This window comes from Dipodomys ordii, unplaced genomic scaffold (assembly GCF_000151885.1).
Source record: "Dipodomys ordii isolate 6190 unplaced genomic scaffold, Dord_2.0 Scaffold125, whole genome shotgun sequence".
In the NCBI taxonomy this organism is placed as follows: domain Eukaryota; kingdom Metazoa; phylum Chordata; class Mammalia; order Rodentia; family Heteromyidae; genus Dipodomys; species Dipodomys ordii.
Genome location: NW_012267341.1, coordinates 2,431,316 through 2,440,969, shown reverse-complemented (window position 1 = coordinate 2,440,969; position 9,654 = coordinate 2,431,316).

Genomic DNA, 9,654 nt, shown 5'->3' with positions numbered 1-9,654 from the left:
CTAGGCACTGCGCTCTCGGCAGCCAAAACCTTCTTTCTACCTGAGCTCCCTCTTTCCAGCCCCCCAAGTGCTACTGGAGCCCCGGCCGGGTTCCCGGGCCCAGCCGCCCGGCGCCTTCTCTGGCCCAGTGTGGAAATGAATCATTTGCCTGCATGCAGTTGTTGCTCCTGGGTAGGGTCAAGGGGTGGTGGCCGGGTGGGCATCCGATGTCTTCTGCCGCTGGCCCATCGGGGTGGGCCACTGGCCAGGAGCCGCCCTGTGTGCAGAGACCACAGCAGACCCCAGAGGCCCAGCGCAAATATTCACTGAGCATCCTCCCTCTCCTCCCCCCAACCCTTCCCCATCAATGAGACCCCTGCCCTCCTAGAGAGGCGGAGGAGAAGCAAGGTAAACAGACACAGCCATGCCCTGCGATCTGTAGCCCCTGGGCTGGACAAGAGGGCAAGGGTCCTTCACCACAACCCCTGAATTGGGCCAGTAGCATCCCCTGGGGGGCTGTTTGTCCCTCAGGAGAATGGGAGGGTGGTTTGCCAAGCCAGATCTCTGCTGCCTGAGGTCTGACCAGGAAATGGTCCCTGAGGCAGCAGAGCGGCCAGCTTCCCTATGGATTCTCCCCAGCAGCCACAGTCTGTCTGCCCATGGCTCCTGGACCACATCGGGCAAAGCCTCCTCACTGCATGAGAGCCTCTCAAGTGGCAGACTGACCACCGTGGGCAGGCACAGAGGAGCCTGCATAGTGTGCTGTGTGACTTCCTGTGAAGGATGCAACCTGTCTGTGCCTATTTCCTTGTCAGGAAGACAGAAATACTGGTCCTTACCTCCTGGGGGGGGGGGGAATTGAACACCAGATGGTAAAAAATGGTGTAAAGCACTCACCACATGTCTGGCACACAGTAAGTGCTTAATGATTGCACCATGTTGTTATCGTGGGTGACTGACTGGTTGGTGTACTGGGAGAAGATCTCTCATTCACCAAGAGGAGAGCATGGTATCTTGTGCTTCTAGTGGGCCAGGGGTTCACATGATTGGGAGAATCTCCCTTCACCCAGAATCACATGGCATGAAGTTCCCTGACCCACGGGTCCCAGAAGCCCCTGTGTTCATTTATCTTGGTCACAGTTGCAAACTCATAATCACAAACTCTCTCTCCCACGATTTCCTGGGAGCCAGTAGCCAAGCCCCAGACAGCTGGAGCAGCCAACAGGGGCTCAACATGCTTGCCTATAGCAGCTGCCCCACCCACTGCAGCCAGAGCCCTCATCCTCACCTCTAGGTGCCCAGATCTGTCACACACACACACACACACACACACACAGCGGCCATGCTCCCAGATGCCCAGGGAGAGCAATGACCTTCCAGAACTTCAGTTTGCAAGCTTGCCTACCCTTCCATAGAAAGCCCCAGCTCTAACCACCCCAGGCAAGCCAGAACCTTCTCCTTCATCCAGCGTTAATCCTGTCCAAGTTTCAGCCTGACAAGAATAGTCAGGGTTTAGGGAGCAGCCTCTATCTCCCTACTCTCAGATCCAGCGCCTCATTTTTCAAATTCTGGTGTATTTCGGGTGGAGAGGAGGGAAATGTACATCTGGCTGACATAAAAAAAAAAATGGTGTGGTTGTAATGTAAAGATGGAGTGGAACCAGGGATTTTTTTTTCCTGGAGGAACATTTAAACTCTAAAAATAGACAAAAGATCCAGTCTCAGGAGTGCCAGGATTCTGTTTCCAGTGTGGTGTGGGGTTTTTTTGGGGGGGGGCAGGGTCCCCACAGAGCAAGCACAAGTGTTGCCGACATACCTACTGTGTACCTCGTACCAACAGGTACAAGGGGGTGGGCAGGAGGGAAAGACTGTATTCCCGCACAACGAAGCCGCAAATGATGGCTACTGAGAATGGGATCAGACACCAGAAGAAGAAAAAAGCAGAGCCTTCAAAACTGAAGGCAGAGGCTGCCCCCACCCCGAACATTCTGGAAGGGCTTCCTAGAGGAAGAGGCAGAAGTTGGCCAGCTTACCGGAAGGATGGAACATACAAGGAAAAGAGCACTGGAGCACCAGTGGCTCACGCCCATAATCCTAGCTGCTCAGGAGGCTGAGGTCTGAGGATCATGGTTCAAAGCCAGCCCAGGCAGGAAAGTCCATGGGACTCTATTCTCCAATTAACTACCAAAAAGCTGGAAATGGCACTGTGCCTCAAAGTGGTAGAGCACTAGCCTGGAACACAAAAGCTCAGGGACAGCACCTAGGCCCTGAGTTCACACCCCAGGACTGGCCCCCACACACAAAGAGACGAGGGCTTGATGGGGCTCACTCGTGTCACCTTGAGCCTAGCTCTGGGCTCCTTGCTTGGAAAGGATTACTTTCTTTGACTCACTAAACAACACTTGTCTGGTAGGTACTGCCATTCCCATTTCACAGATGAAAAAACTGAGTGGCAAATGGGTTACAGCAACTTGCCGGGGGTTTGTGGAGCCAGGGGCACACCAGCTGCTCCCACGGAGCTCCAGGGGTCCAGCCTGATCCCAGGGAGGGGATTCCTGTGGGGAGGGGCAGGAAGGGAGGCAGGTAGGCAGGAGAAGGGGCCTTTAGCAGTCCCCAGTCCTCCCAGAGGTCTGAAATGAGACCTTCTTTCTCCTCCTCCAGCATGCAGGGCCCTGGGGCAGTTAGGGATTTGTTACAGGATTTGGGGTCTTGGGGGGTCTTAGTTTTTTGATATCCTCCTACTGTTCAGTGCTGGCTGACTAGGCCAGCTACCTTGTTCATTTCAGTCCCAAGCTTGGACTTGAGATCTGCTGTTATAGTCCTCAGTTCTGCAGTCTCCCAAGGATCGAGGGGCCAGAGGGTATAGATCCTGGCTGTTGTGAGACAGCTCCAGAACCCAGTACATGTACAGAAAGTTCCAGGCTGAAAAGCCTGGGTCAGGGCAGCCAGGCCAGCAGGCCTAGCCCACCAGTGATAAGGGGTGCCTCCAGGAAGAGCACTTGGTAAGAGAGTGCCTTGGTGAGCATGTCAGGGCTCAGAGAGGTCAAGTCACTGATCCAAGGCCACACAGGTGGAGATTCCAGCTGACTCTCCAGCTTCCTGAGTAAAAGGTCTCTTACGTCCTCCTGTCCCTCTCTTCTGCCCTGTTAGAGATGAAGTGCCCTTCTGGGTAAATCAAGGGACATGGATCTCTTTGTGGCTGAAATGAAACAAGGTTTTGAGGCCTTACCTCTAACACAGTGGACCTTCAGATATGCAAAAGGCCGTGTCTTGTCACTGAGCCCAGAGGTTGCGAGGCCTCCCCCTGCATGAGGCTTCAGAGGCCCAGGTCTGTTCCCGAAAGCCCTTTCCTGCTCCTCGGTCCTCTGGGCAAGGCTTTGTGAAAGCAGCCTCCTACTCCCCCTGCAGGGGCTCTGGTGAATAACTCAGAGTATACCTCCTGCGGCTCCCAGCCCTGCCCATTCCCCAGAAGTGGCCCTTTCTCAGTGCTCTGCCAAAGGACCCAAGCCAAAGCCGGGCGCTGGTGGCTCACGCCTGTAATCCTAGCTACTCAGGAGGCTGAGATCTGAGGATCGCGGTTCAAAGCCAGCCCGGGCAGGAGAGACCGTGAGACTCCTATCTCCTATAAACCACCAGAAAACCAGAAGTGGGCTGTAGCTCAAGTGGTAGAGCGCTCGCCTTGAGCTGAAGAGCTGAGGGACAGCGCCCAGGCCCAGAGTTCAAGTCGCACAACCGACAAAAAAAAAAAACAAAGGACCCAAGCCTGTGATCCAGTACTCAGGAAACAGAGGCAGGAGGATGGAGGGTTCAAGACCAGCTACATAGTGACTGTCACCAAAAAAGGGGGTGAAGAGGTTAGACTACTCAGGAGGCTGAGATCTGAGGATTGAGGTTCAGGCAGGAAACTCATGAGACTCTTATCGCCACCTAACTACCCAAAAGCCAGAAGTGGAGCTGTGGCTCAAGTGGTAGAGAGCCAGCCTTAAGCACAAAAGCTCAAAGTCCTGAATTCAAGTCCCAGTACCAATGAAAGAAAGAAAGGTGGGGAGGGAAGGAGAGAGAGGGGGGAGGGAGAGGGAGAGGGAAGGAAAGAAGGAAGGAAGGAAAGGAGGGAGGGAGGGAGGGGGAGGGGAAGGAGGGAGAAGGGGTTGGAAGTGTGGCTCAGTTGGTAGAGCACTAGCCAGTGAGTGAAAGTGGCAGGTACAGAGTTCAAGTCCCAGTCTCCAACCTAAAAAAAAAGGGGGGAAGGAAGGACCAAAGGAAAACAACAGAGGAGGCTACATGAAGGACCCCCCCTTCTCCCTCACCAAAAGCAGGAGGAGCATTCTAGGGAAAAAAAAAAAACCCAAAGCAGGGACACAGGCCCTCGGTCTTTAGAGTACACACACACACACACACACACACACACACACACACACACAGCTTTTCTGTTTGTGTCTGTGAGCTCTAACCCAGCCTCCAATCCAAGTCCAGAGGTAAGTTCGAGGCACGTTCTGTCTTCACTATTCATCTCCTGTGGACACTCCTCCAGATAAAGCAGAGGCTCCAGGTACTAATAGGGGGACCCTCTTCCCTTCAGGCCAGGATTTGAACCCCCCCATGACGGGCCTGCTTCCCAGACTGTCAGCTCTTGGCCTTTCTTGGCCTGGTGGGAAGGTAGCATGGTCGGTGATGGGCCGAGAAGCTCCCCACTTCTCCGGGCTCCATCTTCCTTCCTCCAGTTTCCATGATCCAGCCGGCTCTGGCGGAGGTGAGTCTTGGCCAAGCCCAGCAGATCCCAGGAGAAAAGAGGGATTGAATCAGGCCAGATGTCCACTTCCCTCTGCGAAGGGTGTTTGTGCCAACCTCTGAAGTGAACCATCCCCAGATGCTGGCCCTGTGGCCTGAGAGCATACAGACCTAGCTAGGGCCATCTGTGGGTGTCCTCGGGACCCAGAGCTGCAGAGTGGTGGGCCTTTGTCCCAGCTCCAATTTGAGCAGCCCCTACCTTCCCTTTCCTCTTGACCCCTTGCTGGTCCCTCCCTCCTCCCACCATGACAGATCCAGAACCCCTGTCCTCAGGGGCCCGAGGAGGTAGACACAGTGACCTGAGTCACAGAAGGCTGCACACACTGAGCATCTTGCAGGCCCCAGGGCTGAGGAGGTGATGGAATTTGGGGGCGGACAGCAGCACAGGACCCGTGGGCTGCAATTAAAATTCTCATCCTGGGGAATTCCCAGGCCTCTGCAGAGCTGTTTCCATGGCGAGGAGGCTGCTTCCTGGCAGGGCTGGCTCCCTCCCGTGCCCCTGCCCACAGAAGCCTCTGGCCTGCACTAGACCTATTCTGAGCAGCAAACACGGTCCAGCTCAGAGCCTGCAAAGGGCCAGGGCAAGGCCCCGGACCTCCTTTCCCAGACCTGTGGTCAGGAATAGGGAGGGAGGCTATCTCTGTGGGTCCTGGGACTGTGTTAAGAGGCCACCAGAGCTCTGGCCTGGACTCCAGAGAGACATGCTACCTGGAGCAGCCTGAAGCTCATTGGCTTCTTAAGTGATCAGCCCTCGCCACCTAGCCCCCCTCCCCAGCCTACCCGGCCCCATCCTGCTCTACTACCTCAGTCCCTCACTGCCTCTTGCTCATGGGGGCCTTTCTTCCTGGAGACCCTTTCCACAGCCCTGGCTGGGGAAGAGAAGGCTGTTCTAGAATGTTCTCTGGGAATAATAGCAGGCATCAGAAGTGGGCGATCTGGAGGCAAAGATTCCAGGCATCCCTGAGGCCTGGTTAAGGAATCCTGAAGCTCAGCAGGCTGATCAGCTTCAATAGAATGCCAGTACACACACATGCACACACCAGAGCAGGGGGGGGGCGGCAGGGGGAGGGAGGGAGGAAGGATCTGGGCAAGGGGGGGAGCCTGCTACTCTGTCCTCCCCTAGGGGCTGCCTCCATTGCCCCCTCTGCTGAGACATCCACACCCACCCCAGCAAGGGAGTGAAGGGACTAACAGGCACCACTTCCCTTTGCTCACCTGGGCCCATTCGTGGCCTGATTCAGCTTCTGGGCTCCAAGGTGCCAGTTGGAGACCACATAGTGGACAGGACCCACACACACACACTTTGAAGAGACAGAGGCAGAGTGGAAGGTGAAGGGGGTCCTCTGGCTCCCCCTGCCCACATCCAGGAGGAACTGGGGCCTTCCTTCTCCTCTCTCTGGGGAAGGAAGAAGAGTATGTCCCCACCAGCTGTGGCCAGCTCCTGGCCACTGGACAGCCCAGTCAACACATACCTGCTGGATATGGGAATTCTGCTCAGAAACAACGGGACCATTCTCTCAGCCTGGCCTCCAGGCATGATGGCCATGTGGCTAGACAGCACATGTGTGTGTGTGTGTGTGTGTGTGTGTGTGTGTGTGTGTAAGAGATGGGAGTAGGGGGAAGAGAAGGAGGGAAGAGAAGAGAGAGGGATGGAGGAAGGGAAAGGGGTATAGAGAGAAAAATGGAAAGACAAAGGAGAAGGGAAGAAAGAGGAATGGAGTGGAGGAAGAAAGGGAGTATGAGAGAAGAGGGAGAGAAGGAAAAGGGAGAGAGGAAGAGGGAGGGAGGGAGAGAAAGAAGGGAAGAAAAGAGAAAAGGGAGGGAGGAAGGGGAGAGAAGGGAAGAAGAAAGAGGAGGGAGGGAAGAAGACAAAGGAGGGAGGGAGGGAGGGAGAGAAGGGAGAGAGAGAAGGGAAGGAAGGAGGGAGGGAGTGAAGGAGGAAGGAATGGAGGGAGGGGGGAATGGAGGGAGGGAGGGAGAGAGGAAAAGGAGGATGGGTTATTAGTAGCTGAAGAGCACAGGCAGAGACAGAAGACAGACCACTGCAGAAATTCTTTAAAAATACTTCCTTTATTGAGCAGCTACTGGGGGGGGGGGTGCGGGGCACTGTGCTGGGTGTCCACATTTTCCTCAGGACAGCTCCGCCAGTTCCAACAGAAGGCTATCTTCCAGAGCAGGGAACTGCCGCATCTTCACAATGTCAAACACAGGTGACTTCTTCCTATGGGTGACGAGGAAGCTATGTAGGAACCCGCGGTGCTTCACCCTGTGTGCCGGTCACTGGCTGTGTACACATGCACAGGTCCACCGAAGAGTTGCACATTTTGCTACCTGCAAATATTACTCAACCCTGAGTGAAATTCCTGAAGAGGACAGACTCGGGATATAAGTCTCCAAGACAATCTGTGAAGTGAAAAGAACAGGAGAGTGTGCACACACACACACACACACACATTCTCAACACAAACTGCACCCCTCTGTGTGGTAGTGGGGTGGGGGGGTCATGGCTGCCTCTGAGGAGGGGAGCCACATGGCTAGCAGCAGAAGGAAAACTTAGCCAGATTTTCCTCAACCAGTGAGAGCAATAGTATTTAAAAACTAAGAGACATTAAAACAAACTGTATTTGAGGGTCTGAGTTGCAGATTCCCAAGCTATTCTATGTCAATTGCTTCACCCTCCTCCAGTCTGCCTTCCTTCCTCGAACCCTGCCAACTGCGTCTGGCTGCAGCTGCCCCTCTGGGAAAGCTCATGGCTGATCTGTACCAGGGAACCACCCAGAGCCCACCGTGCCTGAGAGCTAGGACCCCGAGAAGCCGCCAACCTTAGAGCGGAGCTGCTCTTAGTCCCTGAGTGGGGTAGATGCCATCAGGTGCTGGTCCTCCAGCATCTCCCCAGGCTACCACCGGACTCTGCCTCTGCCTCTCACATACAGCCCCAGAGTCTGTAAGCAGATGCAGCCTGGGCCTGGGGAATTCCAGCACAGAGGCCTTCCTGCCCCTGCTCAGCGGGGAGGAGCACTGACACCAGATCTCAGAGGAATACAGAACCATTTCTTTTGCCCAACCTGTGGTTTTTCTTTGCCTTATGGTCATAGGTTCAAATCCGAGCTCACTGTTTCCTGAACCTTTCGACCTCAAGCAAAGCGCTACATCCCTTAGCATCCCATGTTTTTGTTTTTTTTTTTTGTATTAACCTAAGCTGCCCTGCTGGAATCCAATGACGCTAACTCTGAGTCCAGAGCAAGGGAGGCCCATCTTTAAAAGAAGTCAAGAGGAGGAAGAGTACAATACGAGTTTTATCAGACAACTGAATGCCTTTGTTGAAAGGGCTGGGCAGGCCAGCACCAAACACACAATCTAAGCAGAGTTCTCTTAACAACCCACAAATATTGTCCAACCTTCTAGTACAGGTGAACAAGGAAGAAGACCCTATCCCCCCAGGGTCCCTGGTGTTCCCCGGGGTCCCCCTTGCATGAGGGTTCTATTTTATCAGGAAAAGTGGACAGGAAGAGCCCCAGAATGAAAGGTCTTGAAAATCTGCTTTCCAGGCCTCTGGCTGAGAGGCAACAATGAAAGTCACCAAAAAAAGGAAGCGAGAGGCCTGGCATTCAGATTTCAGCACCTGAAGCAGCAGCTGTGAGGCTCCGGAGGCAAGGCAGTGCTCTCCAACCTATCCGATGCCCTCCTCTGGCCTGTCACTCAACCCCCGCCCCACCCCCTCCAGGAAGTAGACTGGCCCAGAAGCCAGCTTTGAGCAAGTCACTGAACCTCCAGGTTCATTCTTCACATCTGGGGGAGCTACCCAACTATATCTAAGACTCCTTTCCTTGATGCTCAGTCCACTGTCCTCTAGACCTGGCTCAGCAGCAGCCTCCATCCTGAGGAAGCTAAGCTCAGAGCCAGCCGGGTGGGTGTGAGGAGGAAAGGGGTGGCCACAGGCCAGAAAGTCAAGAATAAGTGACAACCAAACTCAGTGACAAATGTCAGAATCAAAGGGGTGCTGAATCCCTACCCTGAACACAGAGGAGGGGATAAGTTCTCCCTGGAAAGGGGGTTCCCCTGTAGACTCCCAAGTCCCTTAATAGGGGTCTGCTCTCAGCTTCGCACAAGCTACTCCTATTATAACCAGAGAGATTGGAGGGTATGGCAAATACTTTTGTTTACAGAGAAGCACACTAAAACTCCAAGAAGCAAAGAGGTCTGGACTGGCAGGGAGCCCCAGGTAAGCTGGCCCAGGACGCCTGGCCAGTCCTCTCCCATACCACCCCCCCCTACTCTCCCCCCACCCCACCAGCACCACATTCCAGGCCAGGTCCAGCTGGGAAGCTTTCCACTACCCAGAGTCATTCCTTGGGACATGGCTTCCTATGACCCTGAACCATAACCCCTTTCCTCCCATTCCCTCTGACACCAGAAACACTCTTTCCAAGAAGTGCCTCAGGCTTCATGCGGTCCCCAATCCTGACTAGGCCTCTCCCTGGGCCTAAGCATTCGCCCAGAGACTGAGAGGATAATGAGGACCCTGGCCAAAAACTGAGAGGTGAAAAGGGGGCACCTCGAGGTTGTTTCTTTTTGTTTTTGTTTTTGTGGGGTTTTTTTTTTTTCAACCAGCTCATCTGGACATTCTGGGACAATCTTCCTTGAAGTGAGTTATGTCTACTTATCTCCAACAAAGTTCAGTAACTCCTGTTACTCCAACTACTTCTTCCAAACCATCCTAGAATACACCTGTCCCAGGTGGAACTCCCACATGAGTGACTTGACCCCCAAAAAGAAAGGGTGGCCTAGAAAGGGAAGAGCCTTCTAATGGCAGCCTGTAGGAATGAGGCCAGGCTGTGGGATTCTCATTCCAGGCTAGCCAGGGGCCAGGTGGTACCCTCCATGCTCT